Raw genomic sequence first — 13,884 nt, 5'->3', positions numbered from 1 at the left:
GCCTTTTTCTGCTGTTTTCTGTCCCTGAGGTTGGCTTCATTAAGCCAACAAGTATAAGCTCCCCAATTAGCTTTAAACTCTTTCCCCTTTTTTTCTTTTGATTTGACTGACTGATTTCTTCTTTTACTTTTAGTTGGATTTTTAATTCTTCTAATTGTGTTAGGCTAAAACTGCCCGTAACTGGAAACCCACACTCTTGAACCCAGATTCCAAGTTGGTCAGTACTTTGTTCCCCATATTTTGTGATCATAAACCTAATATTGGGAGAAGACATTACAGGTGGATCTTCAGGTGTTTCATCCTTGGTACTATTACAGCCCATTGTGGCAAAAAATAAAATTTGTTTTAGATTTTTTAGTTGCTTCTTCTCTTTAGGTGGACTTGTAAGGACCTTGGATTTTTATTTATTTATTACTACTTCAGTTAATTTAGTGTAGATATTTTACTCTTAGTTTTCTCTAGAGTTTTCTCTTTTAATCCAATTTGTGTTATTTTACTAAACTCCTCACTTTTTTTTTTTTTTTTTTTTTTTAAGTAGAGTGAAAAGTAAAACTATTTTATACCCCTATGTTCTTAGAACTTTAAACCTTAAAACTAAACGATCGTTGATGGTAACATTCAAAGCTTTTTTAATGTGCACACGGACTGTCTGCTACAGTCTCTAAGGTCCCAGACCCCCCGAAGCTTCAGCGATCCTACAGCGGTAAGCACCTGCCCTGTTAATACGTCTATTACACCCACCCTCGGTGGCGAGGATCTATTATTACTGATTGTACTCACCAGAAAGACAAGGTTGTGTGCCAGAAAAAAAGTTCCTCGATCACGCCAGTGAGTGGGCGTCGGTTCTCACGTGTCAGGTCCCCCACTTCTCTACCCTCTTTGACAGGGAGGTTTGGGGCGTTTTGGAGTCCCAGACTCCAGCTGTACAGACTTAACCTGCAGCGCTGAGTTCCGAACGCCGGCTCACGGGTGATCCTGCCGACAACGCCAAATGTTCTGGCAATATTTATCTATCAATAAGCACAAAGCCGGTAACGTTGTCTTTCTCTAGTTTATTCAGTCGTCTGCAGACGGACTCCTTCTGTCTCAGGCGTGAGATGAAAAAGCGAGCCCGGAGCAGAGAAAACAGTCAGATTATATACAATACATTATCATAGAAAAGGGAGACATTGTTCTATCAACAGACCAATGTCATCACAATAGGCACGTCATCAAGGGTATACAATCAGGACAATAGTTAATCAGTAGACTATAACATACATGATGTTCCATCAAAGGTCAATGATAAATCATTAAATCAGCATTTCATGGCATGGTCAACAGATTATGACACACACACATACATCTAATCAAATAACGTAACTACTCATTTGCTCAGACAAGATGAATAATAAGAATTTCCATTACAGTGCTTTCCTGCCCTCCACGGCTTGGTCAGCACTGCTCTCGACGCCCCACCACGGCTACTCGAGCACCGGGCATTAGCACACCAGCTAATTCTTGGCTTCTTCACGGTTAGCACACCAGCTAACTGCCTCGGCTCCCTGCCTGCACACCAGCTCGCACGGAATGGAGGCTAAAACCCCTCACACCAGAGGGCACGGAGACTCCGGAGCCAGACTCTGTCGCTGCGGGAATAAGATATCGAGCATGGATCCACACCAGGTCTGCTCGTGCTGTCTTGGGCTGGAACACGCCCGGGCGGCTATCGAGGTCCCCGGCTCGTGTCAACACTGTGCGGTGTTCACCATCAAGAGTCTCCGCAGACGACTAGCCCGCCAGGCTAGCCTGTCTGGACATGACCCCTATCTCTCTTCCGACGGCGCCGCCGTCGAGGGCGGAGAGGAGGTGGGGGTCGCTGCGGTGGCGACACCGGAGGCTAGCGACAGCTGGGGCTCCCAGCTCGAGCTAGCCGCGGTTCCCCCGCTGGAGGAAGACGTCCTGGATTTGGACTGTGGGGAAGATGATGATGGCGCCTTGGATCTCCTCATAGAAGAGGATGACATCTTCATCACGCCGGCTCGGGCTGCAAAGCCCGCGGCTTCCGTCGACTCTCGGGATGGAGATGAGAGTAGCACACCAGCTTCTCCCTCCCCCAGCTCGGACATGCTCGACGTGTGCAAACGCGCTGCTGCCCGGCTGGGCATCCCCTGGCCCGCTGTCGTAGCTGAGACCACCAGATCACGCTACGAGGGGAAGAAATTGCCCTTGGCCAAGAGCGCGACGAAGCAACTTCTCCCCGTCTTCCCGGAGCTGCTGGAGGAGGTGGCGCGCTCATGGAGAGACCGCCCCTACAGCAGCCGGAGCCCGGTTCCCGGGGCCTCGTCCCTCGACTGTGAGGCGATGGAGAGCCTGGGTCTGCTCCGCATGCCTCCGATGGAGCCACTTGTTGCAGCTCACCTTCACCCCCAGCTGTCAGCGGTGTCCTCCCGGAGCCCCAGCCTGCCGTCCAAGTCCGACCGTTTTCAGTCAGCCCTGACTGAGAAAGCGTACAAGGCGGCGGCGCTCTCGGCCAGAGCGCTCAATGTCCTCTCGCTGCTCACGGCTTACCAGGCTGAGTTGTGCGAGGATGTTGCGCAAACTCAGGACCCAGCTGCGTGGGAGGAGATACCGGTCATCACCGACCTGTGTCTCCGTGTCCAACGCTGCGCGGTCCAGGCCACGGGAAGAGCGATGGGGACCATGGTTCTGCAGGAGCGAGCGCGGTGGCTCAACCTCGCCAGCCTGTCAGACAGAGAGAAGGACGACGTCCTGGACATGCCCATTGTCCCGGAGGGTATTTTTGGTTCCGCCCTAGCATCGATGCAACAACGGTGTGAAGCCAAAAAGAAGGAAGGCGAAGCTCTCAAGCTCTGCCTCCCTCGCAAGCCCCCAGCTCCCTCTCCACCTGCGCAGCGTAAATCCTTCGTGCAGGCTGCCTCCCAGGTTTCGCAGTTCAAAATACCGAAACATCCGAAGCCTCAGCCCGCCCCGCCGCCCGTACCCGGGCGGCCCGGCTGGTTCAAGGAGCCCTCGGCCGCAGCTACAGCTCCGCCGGCACAGCCCGCGCAAGCTACCAGCCACCAGGCCAGGAAGAAGAAGAGAGCGGCCTGACCGCCCCTCTCGTCACCGGTGATGCAGCTGGAAGTTCCCTGTTCTCCAGCTCCACCTGTTTGGCTTCCGAGCGTGCACTCCGGGGCCCCCCACGCCCCCATCTCCCAGCTGCCTTGGACCGTGCCAGAGCAGACCGGGAGAGACGGACATCTGACGGCAGAGGGTTCAGCGGTTGCCCCTCTCCCATGTCCACAAGCACGCACACACACACAAGTTTTCATAAAGAAAATAACATGTGTCCCGCTGTCGCATCCAGGCCGAGTGCCGAGGGCGCAGCGAATAAAAGCCAAAACTATAAAAATAAACAGCGCGGTGGCGGCACCTGCTGTCCCAGTGAGGTGAGGGCAGTGAGGTCCCCGTCACTGCGTTGTCCTCCCGGGCCAAAGTGCACAGCACCGCCCAGAGGCCATGTCAGTTTTCCACCACGAGAGGGCGCCACCGCACCGCGGTTGGGACCTCTCATGGTGGAGGAGCTGCAGCGCGTCTCACCTCTCTGCCGCAGGTGGGAGAGGTGGGCTGCGCTCGCAGCTTCACCCTGGGTGTTGAAGACGATTTCGAGGGGTTACAGGCTCAGGGAGAGTCAGCTCGTGTTTTACAAGAGGAAATCCTCTCACTGTTTAAACAAAGGAGCAATCTGTGTCGTTCCTCCCGCACAGTGTCAGAGCGGTTTTTACTCCAGGTACTTTCTGGTCCCAAAACGGGGGGGGAGTGGTATTCGCCCTATCCTGGATCTACGTGCTCTGAACAAATTTCTCAGAAAATACAAGTTCAGGATGCTCACACACGCATCCCTGCTGGGCCTGGTGCGACAGAACGATTGGTTCACTTCTGTCGATCTGAAAGACGCGTATATCCACATTCCAATATATCCTCCCCACAGAAAGTATCTGAGGTTCGCTTTCCAGGGGACGTGCTACGAGTACCGCACCCAGAACGCCTGGCGCTGTGGGTTTGGCCCCTGAGTGGTTCAATTTGTCAGCTGTGGGACTTCCACAGCGTGTGATTTCCACTATACAAAGTGCTCGAGCCTCTTCCACTAGGTCTCTGTTTGACTGTAAGTGGAGAGTGTTTGAGGACTGGTGTCACAGAAATGGCCATGTTCCTTTTCAGTGTCCAGTGGGTGTGATATTGTCATTCTTACAGGACCTGATTGACAAACGAAAAGCCTTCTCCACAGTTAAAGTGTACTTGGCAGCTATAGCCGCCTGTCACGTGGGGTTTGGGGAACAAACAGCGAGCCAGCACCCGCTGGTTTGCCGTTTTATGAAGGGAGCGCGCAGGCTTCTCCCTGTGTCCAGACCGCTGGTGCCACCATGGGATCTGGCGGTGGTTCTGGAGGGGCCTTTTGAGCCGCTGGGGGGAGCAGGCTTGAAACACCTGTCTCTCAAGACAGTGTTGTTACTGGCTCTGGCTTCGGCTAAACGGGTTAGTGACATCCATGTGCTTTCGGTGCATCCATCATGCACTCAGCTTTTCCCGGGGGATGTGAGGATGATTTTGAAGCCCAACCCGGCCTTTGTGCCTAAGGTAGTGGGCTCATGTTCTCCTATTGACCTTGTGGCCTTTGCTGCCTCACCTGGAGAGCAGCGGTCACATGCGTTATGTCCAGTCCGTGCGGTGCGCACTTACATGGACAGGACTAAGGGTTTCAGGAGGAGCGATCAGCTGTTTGTCTCCTGGGCTAATCCTCATAAGGGGAAACCTGTCACAAAGCAGCGCCTGTCCCACTGGGTCGTGGAGGCGATTGCTTTGGCTTATACGAGTCAGGGTTTGCAGACACCTGCGGGTCTGCGGGCGCACTCGACTCGGAGCTTGGCCGCATCCTGGGCCTTATTCAGGGGAGTTTCTGTTCAGGACATCTGTGCTGCAGCGAGTTGGTCCTCGCCTCTCACTTTTGTCCGTTTTTATATGCTGGACGTCTCCGCTCCGTGCGTGGCACGCGCGGTTTTGCTGTCCTGATTGGAACAGAGTACATTTTTCCCTGTGGGTTGGTGGACGCTCGATAAGCTTGTCTGGCAATACGGGAGCAACCATATCCCATAGTGAGACATCGAACGAAATATTATGAAAGAGAACTTTAGGTTATTTACATAACCCCGGTTCTCTGAGTAATATGAGTGAGATGTCTCACCAGACTACCCTTCTTGCTTGGGCGAGTGAGAAGAGGTGCTTATCTTGAATGAGGGTGGTGCCGTCCGCATGAGCTATTTAAGGTAGGTGGGACTACCTGTGGCGGACGGACACGTTCACCAGCCAATCAGGATTGGCGTAATGAGATAAATGCTTCTGAGGGCTGCAGCGAGGCGTGCATCCCATAGTGAGACATCTCACTCATATTACTCAGAGAATGTAAATAACCTAAAGTTTTTTAGGTCTTCATGCTAGTAACCTGCTCGCCCTATTGAAAGTTTTCTATTATTTTTGGTTAGTGAACCTTATATGGCCCTCTTATTTTTCATTAATTAAGCTGTTTTGGTCCGCGCGTGCCTCTTTCAGATTATTCAACAAATTTGAGGTTGAGTTTCTTTTGTGTTGCTGTTCAAGCTGCCTTATATTGTCTTCTAGCTCTCTGTTTTTCTTCCCTTCTTTTTCTGGCACTTGTAAAGGAAATGAACCGGCCTCTAATATATGCCTTTGCACAATCCCATAGAGTAAGTGGTGATATTTCAGGCGAAGTATTAGCGTCAAGATAACTTTTAAGTTCAGTTTTTATAAATGCAAAGAATTCTCTATCATTGAGGAGCGACGCATTTAATTGCCATTGTTTAGTTGATGGCCTGTTACCAATGTTCCATGACAATATGAGAGGAGCATGATCGGATAAAGTAATTTGGAGGATATTTATGTCGACCACTCTATTCTATTCTGGAGTATGAAGAATGTCTATGTGGAAAAAGGTAAAGTCTTTGCCTTTAGGGTGTTTGTTTCTCCAAATATCCACCAAACCAGATTCTGTCGATAAATGCCTAAGCATATTGCTCACCCTAGAAGTAGAAGTGCTAGACACAGGTTGTCTATCCATGTGTTGGGACATGACGCAATTAAAATCTCCTCCTAATAGTAAAATACCAGAGCTATGCTGTAGTATTATGGAGAAGATTGTACGAATAAAGCTAGACTCATCCTTGTTTGTTTGTGGCATATATATTCAAAAGACAGACTTCCACTCCATCAATCAATCCATTCACCATTATAAATCTCCCTGCCGAGTCTTTATGAATTTTGGTTGATGTGAAATTGACCTGTCTGTGTATCAAAATAGATACGCCTCTTTTCCGACCACATGAGTGAGATGAATAAAATACCTTATCTGCCCAAGACTTATTTAATTTCTCGTGTTCCTTGTATGAAAGGGGAGTTTCTTGCAAAAATGCAATCTGGCAGCTATTTCTCTTTAACTGATCTGAACTCATTTAGGGCGCACTAGGCAATCGTACCGTGCCCAAGCACGTTTGTCCCCTAAAGTCCGGATTATTTAGCTAGTGTGAGTGCAAGTGAACCCTGCTTGAGGGAGGCAATTTTCCAGGGAATCCCGGGAAATTGACGATGCCCTGGTCATTTCAAGCAACACTAAATGCAACGAGGAGACATTATTCATATGGGTTCCCAATCCGACCATTTTTTGTGTATTATTTTATCATTATTAAGGCAAAATAACTCAATTTATGTCCATGGACATTATAATGAATAGGCTATAGGGGGCGCAGCTGAGCAGCGACATGTGAGGACGTGTTTTTGTGAGCTCTGCTTAGATTGAACATTAACGTAATATCCCGCCTCTCCTTCCCGTCTTTCCCGGTGCAAACGTGTCCCTAAGGACCCAACCTCCTCGAATTAGGTGTGTTTTCTTTAAAACCCGTCTTAAAAGCTGCTCAAAATGCCCAAAAGTCCGAAACCGAAGTCAGGGCCGGAAGCCCCAGCCTCGCCTGGCATAGACCCGGCCGCTGAAGCGGGGTCAGGGTCAGATCTCGACGCAATCATGACTGCCATAAAGCAAACGGAACAAAGCGTACTGTCCCAGATCGAGTTGTCTGTGCTGGCGGCTACAGGTGAACTGCACAAGAAAATAGACAACTTGGCGAGTGATTTAAGAAAAGAAACCCAGAGTGTGCGCGCAGAATTCACGAAGGTAATTGGAGAAGTACAGACACAAAATGCCACACTCTCAACTCGCATTGATGATATCGAGGATGAAGCTAAGGGCCAAGCTAACCGGGTTGTGGCACTTGAAACCAAAGTCAGTACGCTGACGGCACAAGTCATTCGGTTGGCAGATAAGACAGAAGATCTGGAGTCCCGACAGCGGCGAGATAACTGCAGACTAGTTGGAGTCGAAGAAGGATTTGGGAATGTACGACCAGAGAAAGCCGTGGCCAAATTGCTGAAGGAAGCGCTCGCCCTCGACTATACGCCGACACTTGACCGCGCACACAGGAGCCTACAGCCGGCACCAGGGGAAGGGGGTCCCCCAAGGCCAATAATCGTCAAGTTCCACTACTTTCAGGAGAAAGTAGACGTCTCCGGAAGGCTGCGAGTGCGGGTCCCATCACACACAAAGGCAAGCGTTTCAGCATCTACCCGGACTACTCGGCCGCCGTCAGAAAGAAGAGAGCAGCCCTCAACGAGGTGAGAGGGATGCTTCGCCGGTGCACGGGCGTGAAATACGGTCTCCTGTATCCAGCTCAGGGATTAAAGCAAAAAAAATCATCTGACCGAAAAAAAAAATTCGGCACTCACTTTGGGTCGTGGCTGCATACCGCCTCGATATTTGAACTTCACATGGTCCATTATCACTTACTAGTTCAAAGCTAGGGCATAAAACCAATATTTTTTGCAAGACTTCACCATTCTTGTTAATGGGCTATAAATGACAAAACGTCTGCACAAGTTGTCAGTGCAAGCATTTATTTCCACAATGCTTTCAAGAACAATTATATTAAAGAGAACAATGTTTGAACAATAAACACAACGGTGTAACACAAAAAGATAACTTTAAACAGTACTAAATAAGTTAAAACACTGAAACACAAGAAGAGAAAATGAAAAGGTCTACTTCTTTGGCCTTTTAGTGGTGAATCCAAAGTCATCTAACTTCAGGACACCTGATGCTCGTTTCTGGGGAGGTTTTTTTGGCCCAGGAGGAGGAGAGGAAAAGGGTTTTCCTGCAGGTGTGGCTTTAGATGAGCCAGAGGAAGAGGAGGAAGAGGGAGTTCCAGCTGAAGTGCCTTTTGAGGAGGAGGAGGAGGAGGAGGTTCCTGCAGGAGTTCCTTTTGAGGAGAGGGGTTTTCCTGCAGGGGTAGATGAGGAGGAGGAGGAGGAGGAGGAGGAGGAGGAGGAGGTTCCTGCAGTAGTGCCTTTTAAGGAGAAGGATTTTCCTGCAGGGGTAGCTTTTCCAGATGAGGAAGATGGGAGGTGGCCTGCAGGGGTAGCTTTTCTGGATGTGAAAGATGGGAGGTGGCCTGCAGGGGTAGCTTTTCCAGATGAGGAAGATGGGAGGTGGCCTGCAGGGGTAGCTTTTCCAGATGAGGAAGATGGGAGGTGGCCTGCAGGGGTAGCTTTTCTAGATGAGGAAGATGGGAGGTGGGGTTTCACCTTCTTCACCCTCACTGCTGAGAGGACTTTTAAAGCTTCCCTGATTTTCCGATCCTTCTCTTCATTCACTTTCTCTTTCTTCTTCTCAAGATGGCATTTGTACCGGTCAAATGATGAGAGACACAAATTCCTCATTGCAGCACTAATTGTCATCGTAGAGGCTGTTTGTTCTGCTGCCTTCAGGTGTGTTTTGATCACAGCAAGGCCTTCATAGGTCTCAATGTTTAACCTGGACCTATCCTTCTCAATGATATCATCCATTATATTGAATGAACCTTCAACAAGAGGGCCAGTAAACAAAGAAAGCAGTGCCCTCACCAATTTGCCCAAGACAGGAAATCTGATTGAGCCTTCTGGTGTCTTCATTAAAAAGATTTCCCTCCACCAGTCAGCATCGATACGTGCAGCATCCTCATCAAACCCTTTGGCCTTGTCCTCCAGATCCAGATCAGTCTGGTAGGCCCTCACCTCTCCATCCAGATCGCCCAGTTCATTAGTGGTGATGACATTTGGCAGAGCCTTGGCCAAAGTGCTAAATGCAATAAGTATGTTTTGGTCCTGGATCAACAAAGGTGACAGTGCAGACAAAGAGGAAATGATGACGTTGCTCAAGGGGAGGTTTTTTATCAGGAATGCAGCTGCCTTGGTGTAGCCCTCTTAGTGAGGTGTATAACTCCTTCACCCAAGCTTTCTTCTCCACTCTGGCCTTGTTGACTTCAAAATGGCTGAATTTACCAACTGACAACAATTTATCTGGATACTGCAGGTCTTTGTTCTGTATATCCAGATTAATCAAGCCCTTCACATCCAAGGGGATGGCATCAGGCTTCATAAACTTGGAGAGAACGTCTCTCACCAGCAGCACCATTTCGACATGCAGAACATGAAGCATAGGCTTTTCATACTGCAGTCTTTTGAGGAAGACCTGGAAGGATGGGAGTATACCTCTGTATAGGTCTATCATGGCTGTGAGCTTACTGAACTCTGTGAAAATTACACAGATTCTTGTCTTCCTGTCACTATTTACATCGGTTTGACCCTTTGTTGATTTTGCCAGTTGTTGATGTAGGACATCCATCCTCGCCTTTTCCTCAGCTGTAACTCCATGCTTCTGCAGAACCTGGTTGAGCAGCCATCTGTAAAAATGTACAAACAAACAAACATAGGACATACATAAGAGTAAGAGGAGTAAGCAGAGTAAATACAATTATTGCATTTGATCTGACTTTAAATTTAATTTAACACATTTGATGAAGAAAATGTTGAAGGGAAAGACTAGACTACTGCCATCTCACCTGTATTTGCGCTGATCATGGGGTGACAGGAAGCTGAAATAGTGTGCAATCAATGGATCCACTAGCTCCCTTATCCTGTTGCACACCTCCAGCATCTGAAGGAACCTGCTGCTGATGGGGCGGATCAGGCTCTTGTTCTTCATGTGTAGAAGAGATTGAAACTCTCCAAACAGCTCCTTCTGCTTTGGAAACTTTTCAATGTCATAATACACATCCGTACAGAATTCTTCAATACAATTCTTGAATGGATTCAAAAGGGCCTTGGCAGAATTTGACACCATATGCACCGTGTCTCCACTGATGTCAAGGAGTGCATTGTTTTCTTTCCTGATCTGGGTCTCCACTCCAGATCGCTTTCCTCTCATGACGCTGCAGTTGTCAAGCAAAACAGACATGACCTGATCCCAGTTCAAATTGTATGAGTGGAGGATTTCTTCGATTGCATTTTTGAGGGTTGAGGCATCTGCAATGTTTACTTTCCTTGATCCAAAATGCTGGATGCATATTAACATCAGTTGCCTCATCTGCATTCAAAGAGAACATCTTTGTTTGTAGCTTCATGGACAACTCTGTTTTGCAATAGGCTGCAATGCCATGTGTGCACAAGTAGGAGGCGTGTGCGTTGGACAGTGACAGCCTGGAGAGTGCGCTCTGGTCTTCTGCAACTGATCGAATCAGGTTGACAAGGGGCTGTGATATGGTTAGGGACAGGTCATGCTCTGCTATGAAAGAGCAAATTCGCACTTTCTGCGTGCAGACACGGTCAGCCATGGAGGGACCTACCTCTGTTGTGGTGACTGTTGCACCAGGCAATGAGGATGTGCCGAAGCGCTCTAACATTAGCCTTATGGCTAGCTTCAGACTGATGGCGTGAAAGGACTTTCTTGCCATTGCTCCCATACACTATTTTCTTATGGCACACCACACAAAAGCAAACTCCTGGCATTTTCATTTTTTTGCACCAAGAGTTAAAAGGCTTGCCATTATCACCTATTTCGCATAGCCAAGCCCATCTCCACTTATTTTTTACCGTTTTATCAATTTCCGACACATCAGTGCCTTCCTTCAGTAGAAGCGCGTCCATGCTGCCAAAACTGGAAGCAAAGTGGCGTGCTCTTTTGATAGGCCCGACTTTCCTTTAGGAAAATGTTCCTAACCTTGACCTTTATTTTGTAACACAATCCGGAATAATTTTAAATAGTTAATATCTTTAAAAGTAGGCTAACCCAAATTGTATTAAGCAACATTTGCAATATTATTTTGGCCAACACACATGTTGCGTAAATGTTCGTTAAAGAACGCATGAAAGTTGCAGTTATATCTGCTTTGCGTTGGTTCACACATTCCAACAAATAGGCATAGAAATAGGCTCATAATACACTGATAGTAACAACATGGATAGCCTTGATTTTTACTTGCTTCTTGATTTTCATTGCACAGAATACAAAACGAGAGAGAAGAATTTATCCTCCTTCTATGGCTATCGGATCAGTCCGCTCAATTGGATAGCGTTTTTGTAAATATTGCATATAATATAAACGTCAGTTCGTCTTTCTATCTTTGATCCTTTAATTGTAAGCCTTTATAGCCATTTAATTGACCTATCATTATTATTATTATTAGGCTATTAATATTTTTATTGTCATCATCATTGAAGTAGGCACTGCGCGTGCATAGTCAATGTGTCTGAGGAATCTGCCACTTTCCATCTCCACTTTTGCAGATCTCGTCTCTGTTTTAGACTGAATTTGTGTTCTACGTAATTTAACTTAATATAACTTCACTTATTTAAATTTACTAGGCTTTGAGCCTGATGGGGAATTGAACGCTGGTGTATAATTTTCTGCTAATTATGAAGTTTCGCGTCTTTATCAAGCTTCGGGAAATTTGCGCCTGCGGCTTCCAAATGTGTTTCCAAAGCGAATTTCTCAAGCCTCTGCTCTTTTTTTCATTAATTTTCTACATCGTGTAGGCCCAGGCCTAACGAAAAGGAGAGCATTTTGAGACGTCTGTTGATTTAGAAATTTTTAATTTAATTATTTCTGTATCTGCCGACGTTGATTGATAAAGTGGATACCTTCATGACTGATCAAAGCGAAGCAGCATGGCTCCGACAAATAAATCAGGTCTGTTTAAGGATTTTCATATACCAAAAAGACTATTTCGTTAGTAGGCTTATTCTTTGGATTTTTTTATTCCATCAATAGGCTAATCCCAATGTTTTTTTCATGGAAACTTTGAGCCATTATCGCCATTCAGTCATTTTAGGCTATAGCCTACTGTTATTTTTAAAAACACACGATGGTCTATCTGTTCAAACAGTCATTTTTTGCCACAACTCAACTTAATCCGAAACAGTAGATGGCCAAACACAAGAACACCAAGCACAACGCATGGGGATTTATTTCCAATGCTCTGACAACGCATGGATTTTTTAAAATGCTGCATCAACTTTCAAATTTGATCACACATATGAGAAAGACACAAGGGGGCAGTGTTGTGCATGAACGCGTTCATTGAACGAAAGTTCATGAACTCGTTCATAATTTTGGTGAACTTGAACGAACGAACGGTATTTCTGCCTGATGAACGATACTATGAACGCGTTCATTCTGGTGTCTGTGAATGTCACGTTCACTCTTTTTTAATTTCGTTCAATAAGGTTCAGGCAAAAAACACACCGCACTAAAGTGTTGCCCAACCGTTGCGTGTGCTTCTTTGTCTGTGCCAGATTCTAACAAGTGCGAGAGCGCCACAGTTGAGTAGAGCTCAACCTGAGTGGATCTGGCAACCAAAGGCAACGGCAGCCAGTGTCGCACTGACGTCATCAAAACAAAACAAAAAACAGCATGGAGGCGACAGCAGCATGTGGACATAAGGAGGTATCATATAATTATCTTAGCGATTTTTATGAGAAAATCGACAAGGAAGGGAACAATCTAACGTTTATGTGCAAACTCTGCCCACCGGCTTTGAAAAATAAAATCTGAATTTCAGTTACATCGTTTGCTAATCTAAAACGGTACATAGAACTGGATGAAATCTGACACATAGTTTCAGTGTTAAACTAATGAAACAATTACTGGCTGTGGCAACAATTTTAAAAGAGTATAGTTCGCAACGTATTGAAAAAAAGAACTGAACTAGTTCATTTTTTGGAGCTGTGAACTTAGTTCATAATTTGGAATTATGAACTATGAACTGAACTAGTTCATGTAGAACGTGAACTTTCCCAACACTGCAAGAGGGAGTCACGTGGGTACGGCGAACAAGATGGCGGCTGCCTAGGGACTCTCCGCTCCCCGACATGTAAAATCGTTAATTATTCCAAAATAGAGGCTCGCATTTGACTAAGAAATAACCTCCTCCTTCAAGACAATAGGGTTTGTGTTGCTTTTTTTAAACGAAACAACAGAATATAGGCGAAATGGCGGCGTCGAAATATTTTAAAAGCACAGACCGCATGGCGACCAGGCTAAGCCCCCAGGATGAGGAAGACGCGGCAGGTGCCCCATCTCCCCCCCTCGACAAGTTGTTCACAGAAATTACTAAAATGAGCACAACACTGTCGAGTGTCGCGACGGATGTCTCGACAATTAAGGAGACGACAACTGAGTTGAAAACAACAGTGCAGGCTATGCAGGAGAGAGTGTCGGAAGCCGAGACACGCATCATGCGCCTGGAGGAAGCTACAGAGCAGTTTCTCACTGATGAGGACAAGAAAAGTAAGCTCATGGAGGCAATGTGGGTGCGCATTCAAACTATGGAAAACCACAGCAAAAGAAACAACATGAGGCTGGTAGGTTTGAAGGAGACATTCGGGACCAATGGGACATTGTTGAGCTGTGTTGAAAAAATCCTAGAAGAGGGGCTGGGGATTCGGGCAGATGCCACTGAGTTTGAA

Source organism: Scomber japonicus, chromosome 11 (assembly GCF_027409825.1).
Source record: "Scomber japonicus isolate fScoJap1 chromosome 11, fScoJap1.pri, whole genome shotgun sequence".
NCBI lineage: Eukaryota > Metazoa > Chordata > Actinopteri > Scombriformes > Scombridae > Scomber > Scomber japonicus.
Note: the sequence above shows the minus strand (reverse complement) of the source record.